The sequence below is a fragment of the Lynx canadensis genome, chromosome E2, assembly GCF_007474595.2.
Source record: "Lynx canadensis isolate LIC74 chromosome E2, mLynCan4.pri.v2, whole genome shotgun sequence".
NCBI classification, from domain to species: Eukaryota; Metazoa; Chordata; class Mammalia; order Carnivora; family Felidae; genus Lynx; species Lynx canadensis.
Genome location: NC_044317.1, coordinates 25,880,384 through 25,893,978, shown reverse-complemented (window position 1 = coordinate 25,893,978; position 13,595 = coordinate 25,880,384).

The following is a 13,595-nucleotide window of genomic DNA, read 5'->3' as shown; positions in this document are numbered from 1 at the left end:
CTACAAACTAAGGAGGGTTTTGTGGGAGAAAACGCTAGGGAAAACAATGCTAGCTTGCCTTTAATTAGTGTGAAAAAAAAAAAAGACAAAGTGAACATTTTTTCCCTTTTTGAAAAAAGAAGGCACTACCGTTTGAAATGGTAACTGTTTACAAGACAAACTAAGTTACATGTGAACAACACTATCAACGTTCCAACACCCAATCTTGCACCATATTGTGTATCCACTTAAGAAAAACTGGCTCCAATTAGGGATCTCCTGTCGAGCATCTTATTTATCTGCTTCCAGAACAGCTGTGAGCCATTCAGGATGCCACCAGTTTTTCCTCATTACACTCTCCTTAGAATTACAGATGTGCCTGGCTCATCCCCAGGGAGCCACATTCTAGTAAACACATCCTTCCTATATTTCGGGGGCTTCTCTGAAATAAGCTTGTGAACACAGGCTGACATGGTCAGTTGAAGTTGGCTTAAGAGACTTAAGGCTGCACATACCCCCTGTAATTTCTTGGGAAAGGAGAGCTGGATAATGAAAAGGATTTAGGGTGTGTGGGGGAAAGGGAGGGAGCTGGTCAAAATAACACACTTTTATTTTTAATCAGTTTTACCAAAAAAGTTGTACTCGTTCAGTTCGTGACTGAGAAGCCGCTGCTGGAGGTGCACATTTCATTGTCACAAATGTATTTAATCAGAGTTTAAGGAAAGAGGCTAGGGCAAGTAGAAGGGGAGGAGGGAATCAACATATTTCAAGTAAGGGACGTAGTTTTGCTTTGATAGTACAAACGACTGTATTTTAAGATCTTGTAAAGTGAGTTCTGTCTGTTCCTGGAGAATGGCTTAGTAGGAAATGCATAATGTATTTAGCAAGCTGCCTCAAACTCTTGTTTCCTCTCCTCTCTGCCCCCTCCCCCACCACTACTTGCTCTCAAGAGTAAATCATTGTAAAGTATTAATGAACACAGTCATAGTTGTATTTATTATTGATAAAGAAAAGAAGGTTCTCATGTTGGCAGACAAGGGGGTATCTGGAGAAAAGAAGACTTAATTATTGGTTATAGGATTTATTGAGAAACAAAAGTGTAGGGAGGCTATAGTGTTGGTTTCTAATCTTTTCACATTTCATTGTTGCCCCCCCACCCCAATTTATCTGGGTTATGTGACCTGTAGCCAATGGGATGTCTACGATGCACACAGAGAGTTGATAAATACTTGTGCAATGGGAACTTCCCTCCTTTACTGCTCTTGGGAACCCAGCAATTACCTTGTGCCTATTATCTGTCTAACTGGCAGGTAACTACTGACCCATGAGGGATTCCAGCAGAGATTAGCGGAACCAGCCCAGACCAGAATGATCACTGAGCACACCCATAGGAACCTGAGCTAAGTAAATAATTGTCTTAAACAGCTAGGTCTTAAAGGGGTTACTCTAAGAAGTAAAATCTAGGGGCCCTTGGGTGGCTCAGTCAGTTAAGTGTCCCACTCTTGATTTCGGCTCAGGTCATGATCTCACAGTCATGAGATCCAGCCCCCAGTAGGACTCCAATCTGGCTGTGAAGCCTGCTTAAGATTCTCTCTCTCCCTCCTTCTCTCCTGCCCCTTCCCCTCTCTCATGTTCTCTCTCAAAAGAAAAAATAAAAAAAATAAAAAAATAAATTAAACAGGAAAATCTAGCTAAATCAGAAAGCTGGATAATAAAATGGATTAGGCTGTGTATTGGAATCATCCATATATCTACATTCAGAATCTATCATTTTGCCACACTGTGCAAGATATTGGAAGATAAGACAATTTTCCTTCCTTTACTTTGTTTTGGAAAACAAAGTTACCAGCAATTACACTAGAGGGCTGTAAATATAAAAAGAGGAGACTAGAGTACAGAGATAGGAAATTCAACTCAGACCTGGGAGTTGAGTTAAGGAATGTGCTGGAAAGCCTTGAAAGCAGAACTTTGATGCTGGTGTTAAATGGGTGAAGGTGGTTTGAGGTAAGGTGTGCAAGGGAGGGGAGGGGGTAGGTGGTGTTCTCGACAGAGTGAATATCACACATGAAAGCCTGGAGGGGATAGCAAAGATTGTCTCCTAGAGGAAATAAAAGAAGTTCAGAGCCAAGTCTAGACCTAGCTTTCTATTGTGATACCTTTAATGACCTTCCACTGAGCCTCACTCTGGGAACATTCTGCTTCATTTATCAAGGTCTGGAAAATTTGCTTAAATTTTCCTCCTGGTCTATGAATTTAATGTAAGTGAGATTATTAGTGACATAGCCAAGTGAATGCAGCTCACTGTGCTGGGAGATTTGTAACACCACTTTAGATAAGTAGTAAGCCCTGGGGTATTATATACTCACGTTTGAGTGTCCTTTCCTGGCCAATGGCAATTGCAGAGGGAAATGTAGTGCAGAAGGGTATAGATGTCAGATGAATGTTTCCCTGATATGTGTCTATCATGAATAAGCACTGAAATTCTGGCAACCAGATTGCCCTGAGTACTTCACAGTACTGTTTTAAGGATGTAGAAATACTGTGAAGGGCACAAAGCACCGATCTAAAGACTTAGAATGCAAGGTGATATATAACTATAATTTAATTGGATAATAACACCATCTTGATTGGTCAAACATATTATATTAATAGATTTCTAGAGCAGAAAGGAAGTAATAATGGAAGTGTCTCATAATGATATCTAGTTTTAGAACCTCAGCCTGCCACCACCACTGTTAGCTAGTATAATTCCTGTGTCTTTCAGTTTCTAGGTTCCTAACACACATTTCCCCACATTCTCATTTATTTGCAAAAGATACCACTAAGGAAAAGTTGTTCATTTTGGACATTTGACACTAACAGTTTTTTAAACAACACATGTAGATTTATCCAGAACAATGGCTGGCACTCACTAAAAACTGTTCTCTTACCCAACTTCTTAATTCTATATAGGCAATCAAGTTCTATGTATTTTCCCAGCTTTAGCAGTATTTAGAAATACCTCTATCACAGAGTGAAAATAGTGACATTATCCAGAATACCTCCTGGTATTTCTTCAGTGCTTTGAAGTTTTCCAGAAAGTGTTCTGTGCACTTGATTGTGTACATCTCATAGCGCTCCTGTGCAATGGGTATCTTACCATGTCATATATATGTTTTTCATATGAGGAGAAGGAAGTTGAGGAGATAGCCTGATATGGTTAAATTGTCTTGATAAGTTAGAGTCAGAATTCAGATCTAGCTGTGTAATATTGGACAAGTCACCTTAACTCCCTGGGACATAGGAGCTGCATTTTATAGGTAATTAAAACACTTAAGGAGAAGGGCTTGGTTGTTCAGGTGCTAGGGCTCTTCAGCCCCACATCCTCAGGCCTCACTGCCCTATAGGAGTATCTTTGTGAGGCCTTACACTATCACATGGTCTCTGCAGTACAACAGTGAGCGAATGGGTAGAAAACTGGAGCTATCAAGGCTGGTTTTCACCTGTTGAGGTCTAACTCCGTCTCACTATCAGCTAGGAGACAGAACTAAATGAACTGCATAATCCCTCACTTCCTACCTTACCTCCTGCCTTTTGTTAGATACCAAATAAGAACATGAGAAATTATCATTAGTAACAGTTCTTTATTTTAGATTCAACCTTTAAGGACTTCTGAATTTCATGCCTACATGGCTACTTTAACATAGTGATTTCTCAATATGGAGTGATTCTGCTCCCCTCTCCCAGTGGATATTTGGTGATGTTTGGTGACATTTCTGGATGTCACAACTGTGTATTTGTGTGACAGCGTTCTACTGACACATAGTGTGAGTGGAGGACAGAGATGCTGCTAAACATCCTACAGTATACAGGTTATCCCTTAAAACAAAGAAATATCCAGCCCCCAATGTCAATAGTGATGAGGTTTAGAAACCTTTCTTTAGGGATTTTTTTTAAAGTAGCATTTATTATACTATCTAATTATGAATATATGCATATTCATTTTAGAACATTTGATGAGAAACAAAATAAGAACACAAGGCAGGAAATGAAAATCATTCACAATCCCACACCCAGAGATAACCTCTGTTAATATTTTTTTCCATTTTACTCATCCCTATCATGTTTGATTATACTTTTTAAAAAGGGGATTGTTATGTGCATGTTGGGTAACATATTTTGAAGCTGGCTATGTTATTGTGTCTTAAATGCCAGTCAGTATCAATAGTTTCTGCAAAAATCATTTGGAATGTAGTCTTCTGATTTATGAATTTGTACAGATAATTTAGTCCATCTACCATGGTTGGACTTTTGATTATTTCCAAATAAGTGATATTTCAATGAAGGCTCATAAGATTCCATTTTTCACTACACCAAAGATAATTTGCTTAGGTTACCAATGGTTGAAGTGTATGTAGTTTGTTTTTTCTTCATTCATGGTTTGAATTTTCACATTGTATGCTAAGAGAATATCAAGGTTTCCTTCCACCAGCAGTATGTAAGGGCTCCCATTTCCCACCCGCTTGCCAACCTGGAGGAGGTTGTGTGTCTTAAAGTGAAAATCATTATTCTTGAAATTTAATTCTTGCCTGTTACATAGCAATGCGTAACCACAGAATATGCTTAGAATTCCTTCCTGCACTGGCAGAGATTATTTGATATTTCAAAGGTAGCATCCCTTGGTCCCTAGAGGACCTCCCTTGAAGAAATTATTGATTTATATCATCAAAAACCAAGTATTCAAGAAGCAGTCTGAAACCCTGGCTAAAAGCAAAGTATGAAGGTTTCCCAAGAGTCCCATCTGTAAAAGGATCATTGATTTTTGACCTTTTGGGATATTTAATCTCTCTCACTCTCTCTCCTTTTTAAAAATTCTCCTAATGTTTTATTATGTGCATGGATAACATGAGGAGGAAAGCAGTGAAACTGAGGGATAGATAAAGGACACAATGTCCCTGGTTTTTGACTGGCATATGCCAAGGACCTTTCAGTAATATTAGGTTTCAAAATGTAAAAATTTTAAACCAACAAACACAAATCATTATTTCCAGGCAGATAGCCTTCTCCAGAGGGATCAGTACTGGTGCTTTATCTGTTTTTTCCTGATTTTATGAAAATATTTCAAATAAGCAAGGAAGAGCTCCATAGAGGCAATTAACTAATCCAACACCCACATTCACATAAAGATCTTCATCTCCAATAGTCCCCACATTGGACTCAAATTTATTTATAAGATATTAATGATCCAAGTGTAGATTTTCAAAAGTTTCTTTGGAATATTCTCTCCTAAATTTTCTGTGGCAATTTTGGGTGTTCTAGGTAATGATCTACCTTGCACATGGTGAATTTCATATTTTAGGCATCTCAGCATAAGTAAGATCTTACACTGATATTAAGTAAAGGCTATAAAAATATCACTTTCTAAACATGCAAGCATCAGAAAGCTAATAGAAAGAAAAGAGAGCCAATCTCCTCTATTCATTTGAAAATACCTTTTTTTCCCCTTAGAGTGATTGATAATGTATTCATCATCTTGTGATGGGTAACAACCAACCCCAAGATCTCAGTGGCTCATGGCATAAGCATATATTTTGTTGTTTAAGAATCTGCATATCTCCTGATGCTCTGCTGAGCTTGGCTCCAGGGTATGTGTGGGGTTCAGATCTATTCTACCTTTTTGTTCATTCACCTTGGGTCTGGAACCACCTGAGACATGTTGTCTTCGGGACAGATGGCAGAAGTGAGAGAGGCCAAGCCAGGCACACAGCTCATATAAAGCCTCTGCTCATGTTATGATTCCTAATGGCCCTTTACCCAAAGCAGTCGGGTAACGAAGCCTAACATCAATGGAAAATATCTTTTGCCTATCCTGTGGAGGATACTTCAGAGCCACAGCAAGTTTTAATTGCTTGCCCAAGGTCACATTGAAGTAAATGCCAGATCCAAGATTAACACACAGTGCTACACTATGTTGTCTTAATTTAGCTTAAAGTGGTTTCTATTTAAAAAAATAACAATGATCCATTCTTGTGCCTGTTCTTGTGCCATTAAGTAGTGAAATCCTCAAAGCGGAAACTTTATTTTATTCTTAGAGCCCACCTCAAGCATAGCACTTAGAGAGGAACTCTATGAACTAGGTGCTAATGAAATAATAGTTTAATAAATAAATGTAATAAATGAGTTCTAGTAACATATGGGTAAGCAAAGATACATTAGATGTCTCACCCTAAAAATATAATACAAGTGTTCTCTAAAATGAAGGATTTAAAATATTTGTACTTAAGATACTATAGTTGTAGTCATTGCAATGAGTCCCTTTTAATCTGTTTTCAATATGTAATAAAAACACACAAAAGCGGTTTTATGACCACAGTCCCCTCAGTTATTTTAATTCACTTTATCCTGAGTCTCACTTCTGTGGTGTTTGTATATAATCACTTTACAAGAGAAGCTGCTGCTAAAAAGGAGAGGCCATTGAGTAAAAGTACTTGGGCAAATCCACAAACCCTTTTCCTTGGGACATGAGCTGCAGTCTTGTGACTTATAATTCCTCATGGTTTTCAGGTTCTTGGTCACAAGAATGATGCATTTGTTGCTAAGACACCTGTCTGACATATAACTCCAAATGCAAGAGGAAAATGGACAGTGTTTCTGTTTTTCTTTGTTTCTTTTAAAAGTTGGGTTCATGATATTTGGAACAGAAAGATGTGTATTCTTGTTAAACTTTAAGAGTTAAATATGCTCATGAATACCACATAAACCTATCGAAACACACACACCTACCTGTGCTTATCTAATAGTTTTAACACAAATAGAAGTTTTCTGAGAAGGAATATCAAAAGATGAAATGGAAAGTAAATCTTTCACTGCCTTCAAAGAATATTTGTCCTCAGGCATGTCAAAATTTGGGAGGTGGTGAGTGTGGGAGTGTAGTGAATGCAGGTAATAATAGTGTGTGTCATATCAGACTTAAATCACCAAATACAATCAAAATCTTCATCTTTGTGAGTATCAGCGATGGTTGCCTGGATCCAAAGACAATCTGTGTTTCTTTACCGTAAAATCATGGTTTCTGGATGCAGAACCGAGTTTGAATCTAAGCTCCACCATACTTGTACATTTTCAAATGTCACAGTTAGATTCTTTGAGGCTTAGTTTCTTCATCTTTAAAATTATCACAAAGGCTACTGTAAGGATTTACAAAGATACCTAAGGAACCTAGTCTGATGTGTGACAGCAAGCCATGTGCCAGATAAATTGTGTTTCCAAAAATGGTCACATGGAATTAAAAGGAAATTTAAAGATCAAATTGTATTTGTAATTTTAGCATTAATGCAAGGTTGAAGTAGGACACAGAACTATCTCTGTCTTGGGCATATTTACTGCTGATAAACAAACATATTAGTGATCCAAGACTCCTCATTTAGCACACTCTTGTAAATAGGTAATGAACACCAGAATGAATATTCTAGTCCATGTTATGTAGCAGAAAATCCTGGGCTTCAAAGTAAGAAATTCATCATTTACTAGGTGTATACTTCAGCCAAATTACATTACTTTTCTAGGCCTTTATTTCCTAATTGGTAATTATATTACCTTTGTTGTGAAATACTGTGTATTAAACCTGTCAATATATTCATTAATTCATTTATTTATCAAGCAACTACAAAATGCTAGCCCCTATGGGAATTTCTGGGTGTAAAGCAGTGAAAGACTGACATTGGCATCATCCTGACTTTTACCAAGGTAGAGAATACATGATATTCCCCTTTTTGGTACTTTCTCAGTTTTAAATTGCATATTGATAGTAAATATGCAAAACAGATGCTGGGGGAAAATAAAGTGAGACAGGCATTTAAATAGGGTTGAAAAAGGACCCCTCTCTAGGGAAGCTTTGTTTAAGTTGAGACTTGATGAATGAGATGCAGCTAAGCAAAGAACATTCTGGACATAGAGGACAGTATATGTGAAAGCTCTAACAAAGTGCTAATACTCCTTAAAGTAAACCTTCAAATGTGGGTGATAATTTAACATGAGAAATCATTCTAATACTTGTGATTCCATGTAAAGCTGTTGGATTCCTAAAGGCATTGGGAGAATCTATGCTCTGTTTATTTCTTTTCTTTCTTTCTTTTTTTTAAATTCAAGTATAATTAACATACAGTGTTACATTAGTTTTAGGTGTACAATACAATGATTCACAATTCTATATATTACTCAGTGCTCATCATGATAAGTATATTCTTAATCCCCCTTTTCCTATGTCACCTATCGTCCCCACCCAACTCCCCCGGCAACTACCAGTTTGTTTTCTATATTTAAGAGTCTGTTTTTTTCTCTTCTTTTTCTTTGTTTTGTTCTTAAATTCCACATATAAATGAAATCACATGGTATCCATCTTTCTCTCACTTATTACATTTAACATTTACCCTCTAGATCCATTTATGTTGTTGCAAATAGCAAGATTGCATTCCCTTTATGGCTGAGTAGTATTCCATTGTATATACATATCATATTATCATCACATCTTTATCCATTCATCTGTTTATGGGCACTTGGGTTGCTTCCATCATGTCTTGGCTATTGTAAATAATGCTACAATAAACATAGAGGTGCATATACCTTTCCAAATTAGAGTTTTCATTTTTTTTTGGGTAAATACCCAGTAGTGGAATTACTGGATCATATGGTAGTTCTATTTTTAATTTTTGAGGACCCTCCATAATGTTTTCTACAGGGGCTGTACCAGCTTGCATTATCAACAGTGCACAAGAGCTCCTTTTTCTTCACATCCTCACCAACACTTGTTTTTCTTGTGTTTATTTTAGCCATTTCGACAGGTATGAAGTGACATCTTGTGGTTTTAATTTGCATTTTAATGGGCAATTCCCTATTGCTTAGTGGGGATGGGCCAAGATGGTGGAATAGCGTGGAAGTTCCCTGCTCCTTTGGTCCCTAAAATGCAGCTAGATCAGCACCAAACCATTTTGTACACCTAGACAATTGATTTGAGGACTAACACAATAGTCTGCATAACTTGAGCCACAGAACTCGGCAGTAATTCTTTTTCTTCCTCCGAAATGACAAAATGAAGGAATTCACACCAAAAGAAAGAACAAGAAGAAATGACAGCCAGGGACTTAATTAACACAGATGTAAGCAAGATGTCTGAACTAGAATTTAGAGTCATGATAATAAGAATACTATAGGGGTTGAAAAAAAAAAAGCATAGAATCCCTTTTTGCAGAGACAAAAGAATTAAAAGCTAGTCAGAACAAAATTAAAAATGCAGTAACTGAGTTGCAATCTTGAATGGATGCCATGGCAGCAAGGATGGATGAAGCAGAACAAAGAATCAGTGATACAGACGATAAACTTATGGAGAATAATGAAACAAAAAAAAGAGGGAAACTAAGGCAAAAGAGCATGATATAAGAATTAGAGAACTCAATGACTCATTAATAAGGAATAACATCTGAATCATAGGGGTTCCAGAAGATGAATACAGAGAAAAAGGGGTAGAAGTTTAATGTGTGAAAATCATAGCAGAAAACTTTCCTAATCTGGGGAAGGACACAGAGATAAAATTCCAGGAAGTACAGAGAACTCCAATTATATTAAACAAAAATCGACCATCAACAAGGCATATCATAGTCAAATTCACAAAATACACAGATAAGGAAAGAATTATGAAAGCAGCAAGGGAAAGAAAAAGCCCTTAACCTATAAGGGAAGACCAATCAGGTGTGTAGCAGACCTATCCACAGAAACTTTGCAGGCCAGAAAAGAGTGGCAGGATATATTCAATATGCTGAATCAGAAAAATATGCAGCCAAGAATTCTTTATCCAGCAAGGCTGTCATTCAAAATAGAAGGAGAGATAAAGAGTTTCCCAGACAAATAAAAACTAAAGGGGTTTGTAACCACTAAACCAGCACTAAGAGAACTTTTAAGGGGGACTCTCTGAGGGGAGAAAAGACAAAACAAAACAAAACAGATCAAAAACAACAAAGACTAGAAAGGACCAGAGAACAGTATCAGAAGTTCCAACTCTATAGGCAACACAATAGCAATATGTTCATATTTTTCAGTACTCACTGTAAATGTTACTGGACTAAACACTCCAATCAAAAGACATAGCATAACAGAATGGATAAGAAAACAAGATCTGTCTGTATGCTGTTTACAAGAGACCCACTTTAGACCTAAAGACACCTTCAGATTGAAAGTGAGGAGATGGAGAACCATCTATCATGCTAATGGTCACTGAAAGAAAGCCAGAGTAGCCATACTTATATCAGACAATCTAGATTTTAAAATAAAGATTGTAACAAGAGATGAAGAAGGGCATTATATCATAATTAAGGGGTCTATCCACCAAGAAGATCAAACAATTGTAAACATTTATGCCCCCAATGTGGAATAACCCAAATATATAAATCAATTAATCACATACATAAAGAAACTCGTTGATAATAATACCATGATAGTAGGGGACTTCAACATCCCACTTACAACAATGGATAGATCATCTAAGCAAAAAATCAATAAGGAAACAATGACTTTAAGTGACACACTGGACCAGATGGACTTAACAGATACAATCAGAGCATTTCATCCTAAAGCAGTGGGATACACATCCTTCTTGAGTGCACATGGAACATTCTCCAAAATAGATCACATACTGGGACACAAATCAGCCTTCAACAAATACAAAAAGATCGAGATCATACTGTGCATATTTTCAGACCACAACACTATGAAACTTAAAATCAACCACAAGAAAAAATTTGGAAAGACAACAAATACTTGGAGACTAAAGAACATCCTACTAAAGAATGAATGGGTTAACCAAGAACTTAAAATTAGAAAGTACATGGAAGCCAATGAAAATGATAACACCACAGCCCAAAACCTCTGGGATGCCGAAAAGGTGGTCATAAGAGGGAAGCATAGCAGTCCAGGCCTTTCTAAAGAAGGCAGAAAAATCTCAGATATACAACCTAACTTTATACCTTAAAGAACTGGAAAAAGAGCAGCAAACAAAACCCCAAATCAGAGAAAATGGGAAATAATAAAGGTTAGAGCAGAAATCAATGCTTTCAAAAAAAAAAAAAAAACAAAACCCACCAAAAAAACCCAAAAACCAAAAAAGCCCCAAACCCAGTAGAACAGATCAATGAAACCAGAAGCTGGTTCTTTGAAAGAATTAGCAAAACTGAGAAACCACTAGCCAGTTTGATCAAAAAGAAAAAGGAAAGGACCCAAATAAATAAAATCAAGAATGAAAGAGGAGAGATCACAAACAACACTGCAGAAATACAAATAATAATAAGAGAAATTTGTGAGCAATTGTATGCCAATTAGTTGGGCAATCTGGAAGAATTGGACAAATTCCTAGAAACATATACACTACCAAAACTGAAACAGGAAGAAATAGAAAGTTTGAACAGACCCATAACCAGTAAAGAAATCAAATTAGTAATCAAAAATCTGCCAAAAAACAAGAGTCCAGGGACAGATGGATTTCCAGGGGAATTCTACCAAGCCTTTAAAGAAGAGTTGACACCTATTCTTTTGAACCTGTCCCCAAAAATAGAAATGGAATGAAAACTTCCATACTCATTCTATGAGGCCAGCATTTCCTTGATTCCAAAACCAGACAAAGACCCCACTAAAAAGGGCAAATACAGACCAATTTCTCTGATGAACATGGATGCAAAAATTCTCAAGATACTAGCCAACCAGATCCAACAATACACTAAAAGAATTATTCACCATGATCAAATGAGATTTATACCTGGGATGCAGAGCTGGTTCAATATCCACAAAACAATCAATGTGATATATCACATCAATGAAATAAAGGACAAGAACCACATGATCCTCTTAATAGATGCAGAGAAAGCATTTGACAAAATATAGCATCCTTTCCTTATAAAAGCCCTCAAGAAAGTAAGGATGATAGAAGGATCATATTTCAAGATCATAAAAGCCATATATGAAAGACCCAATGCTAATATCATCCTCAATGGAGAAAAACTGACAGCTTTTCCCCTACGGTCAGGAATAACACAGGGATGTCCACTCTCGCCACTGTTATTCAACATAGTATTGGAAGTCCTAGCCTCAGCAATAAGACAACATAAAGGAATAAAATGCATCCTCTCTGGCAAGGAGGAAGTCGAACTTTCACTTTTTGCAGACAACATGATATTCTATATAGAAAACCCAAATATTCCACCCAAAACTGCTAGAACTGATCCAGAAATTCAGCAAAGTCACAGGATATAAAATCAATGCGCAGAAATTGCACAGTTGCATTTCTATACACCAATCATGAAGCAACAGAAAGAGAAATCAAGGAACTTATCCCATTTACAATTGCACCATGTTGCTTAGTGATGTTGAGCATCTTTTCATATGTCTGTTGGCCATCTGTATTTCTTCTTTGTAGAGACGTCTATTCATGTCTCCATTTTTAATTGGAGTATTTTGTGTGTGTGTGTGTGTGTGTGTGTGTGTGTGTGTGTTAAGTTGTATATATGCTTTATATATTTTGAATATTACCCCCTTATTGGATATTTAATTTGCAAATATCTTCTTCCATTCAGTAGATTTTCTTCTTGTTTTGTTGGTAGTTTCCTTCACTGTGAGAAAAAAATTTTTTTTATCTTGGTGTAGCCCCAATAGTTTAATTTTGCTTTTGTTCCCCTTGCCAAAGGAGACATATCCAGAAAATCAGTTCTATTTCTTAATAGTCTTGAATATTTCATTAACCTTTCTGATATTTTGTATCCTCACTTTGATTCTCAGTAAATTCATTTTCTTTTAGCCTCTTTTTTTTTATTGTTCAGTCTGGCCATGTTGAAAGAGATAGAAGGTGATAATTTGTAAGTAAGAGAGATGTCATTGAAAATCATTCATTTTTTAGTACACATAATCATCCAGAAATGTTAGATATTTGTGTAGCTTTAAATTTGCTCATGTTTACCATGTCTAGTAGTCTACTTGTGGATGAGATTAACTAGATGCTCATCAATCTTATTTATTCTCCTGAGCATACAGAATGACGTATTTCCAAGGCTCCCTGGCAATTATATTGGGGTCTATGACTATGTTCTGACCAACAAAATGGAGGGGAACAAGGACTGCATTCCTCTCATAGACTTGGTCATAAACTCATGCATATGATATTCATGCTTCCATGCTATTTTGTTCCATTCTTTAGCAACTGTGGAGACCACGTGTAATGCATGGTACACAGGAAGAACCTGGGTCCCCCCATCACCATTGGAGAAGAGCTACCAGGAGAGCTACTCCCTGTTGTGTGGGCAGCAAATTAACTTCAGCCACTGAGATTGGGGGACTGTTTACTTTAATAGCAGACATCCCTTATCTTGACTAATACATGAATCCTGTGCATGTCAGAAGCCATTATAGCCAATAATACATCAGCTAAAAATCTGATTTTTTTAAAGTTTCTTTTTTTAAAGTTTGTTTATTTTGAGAGAGAGAGAGAGAGAGAGAGAAAGAGAGAGAATATGAGTGCAGAAGGGGCAGAGGGTGGGGGGGGGAGAGAGAGAATTCTCTCTGGCAGTGCAGAGCATGTCATGGGGCTCAAACTCACAAATTGT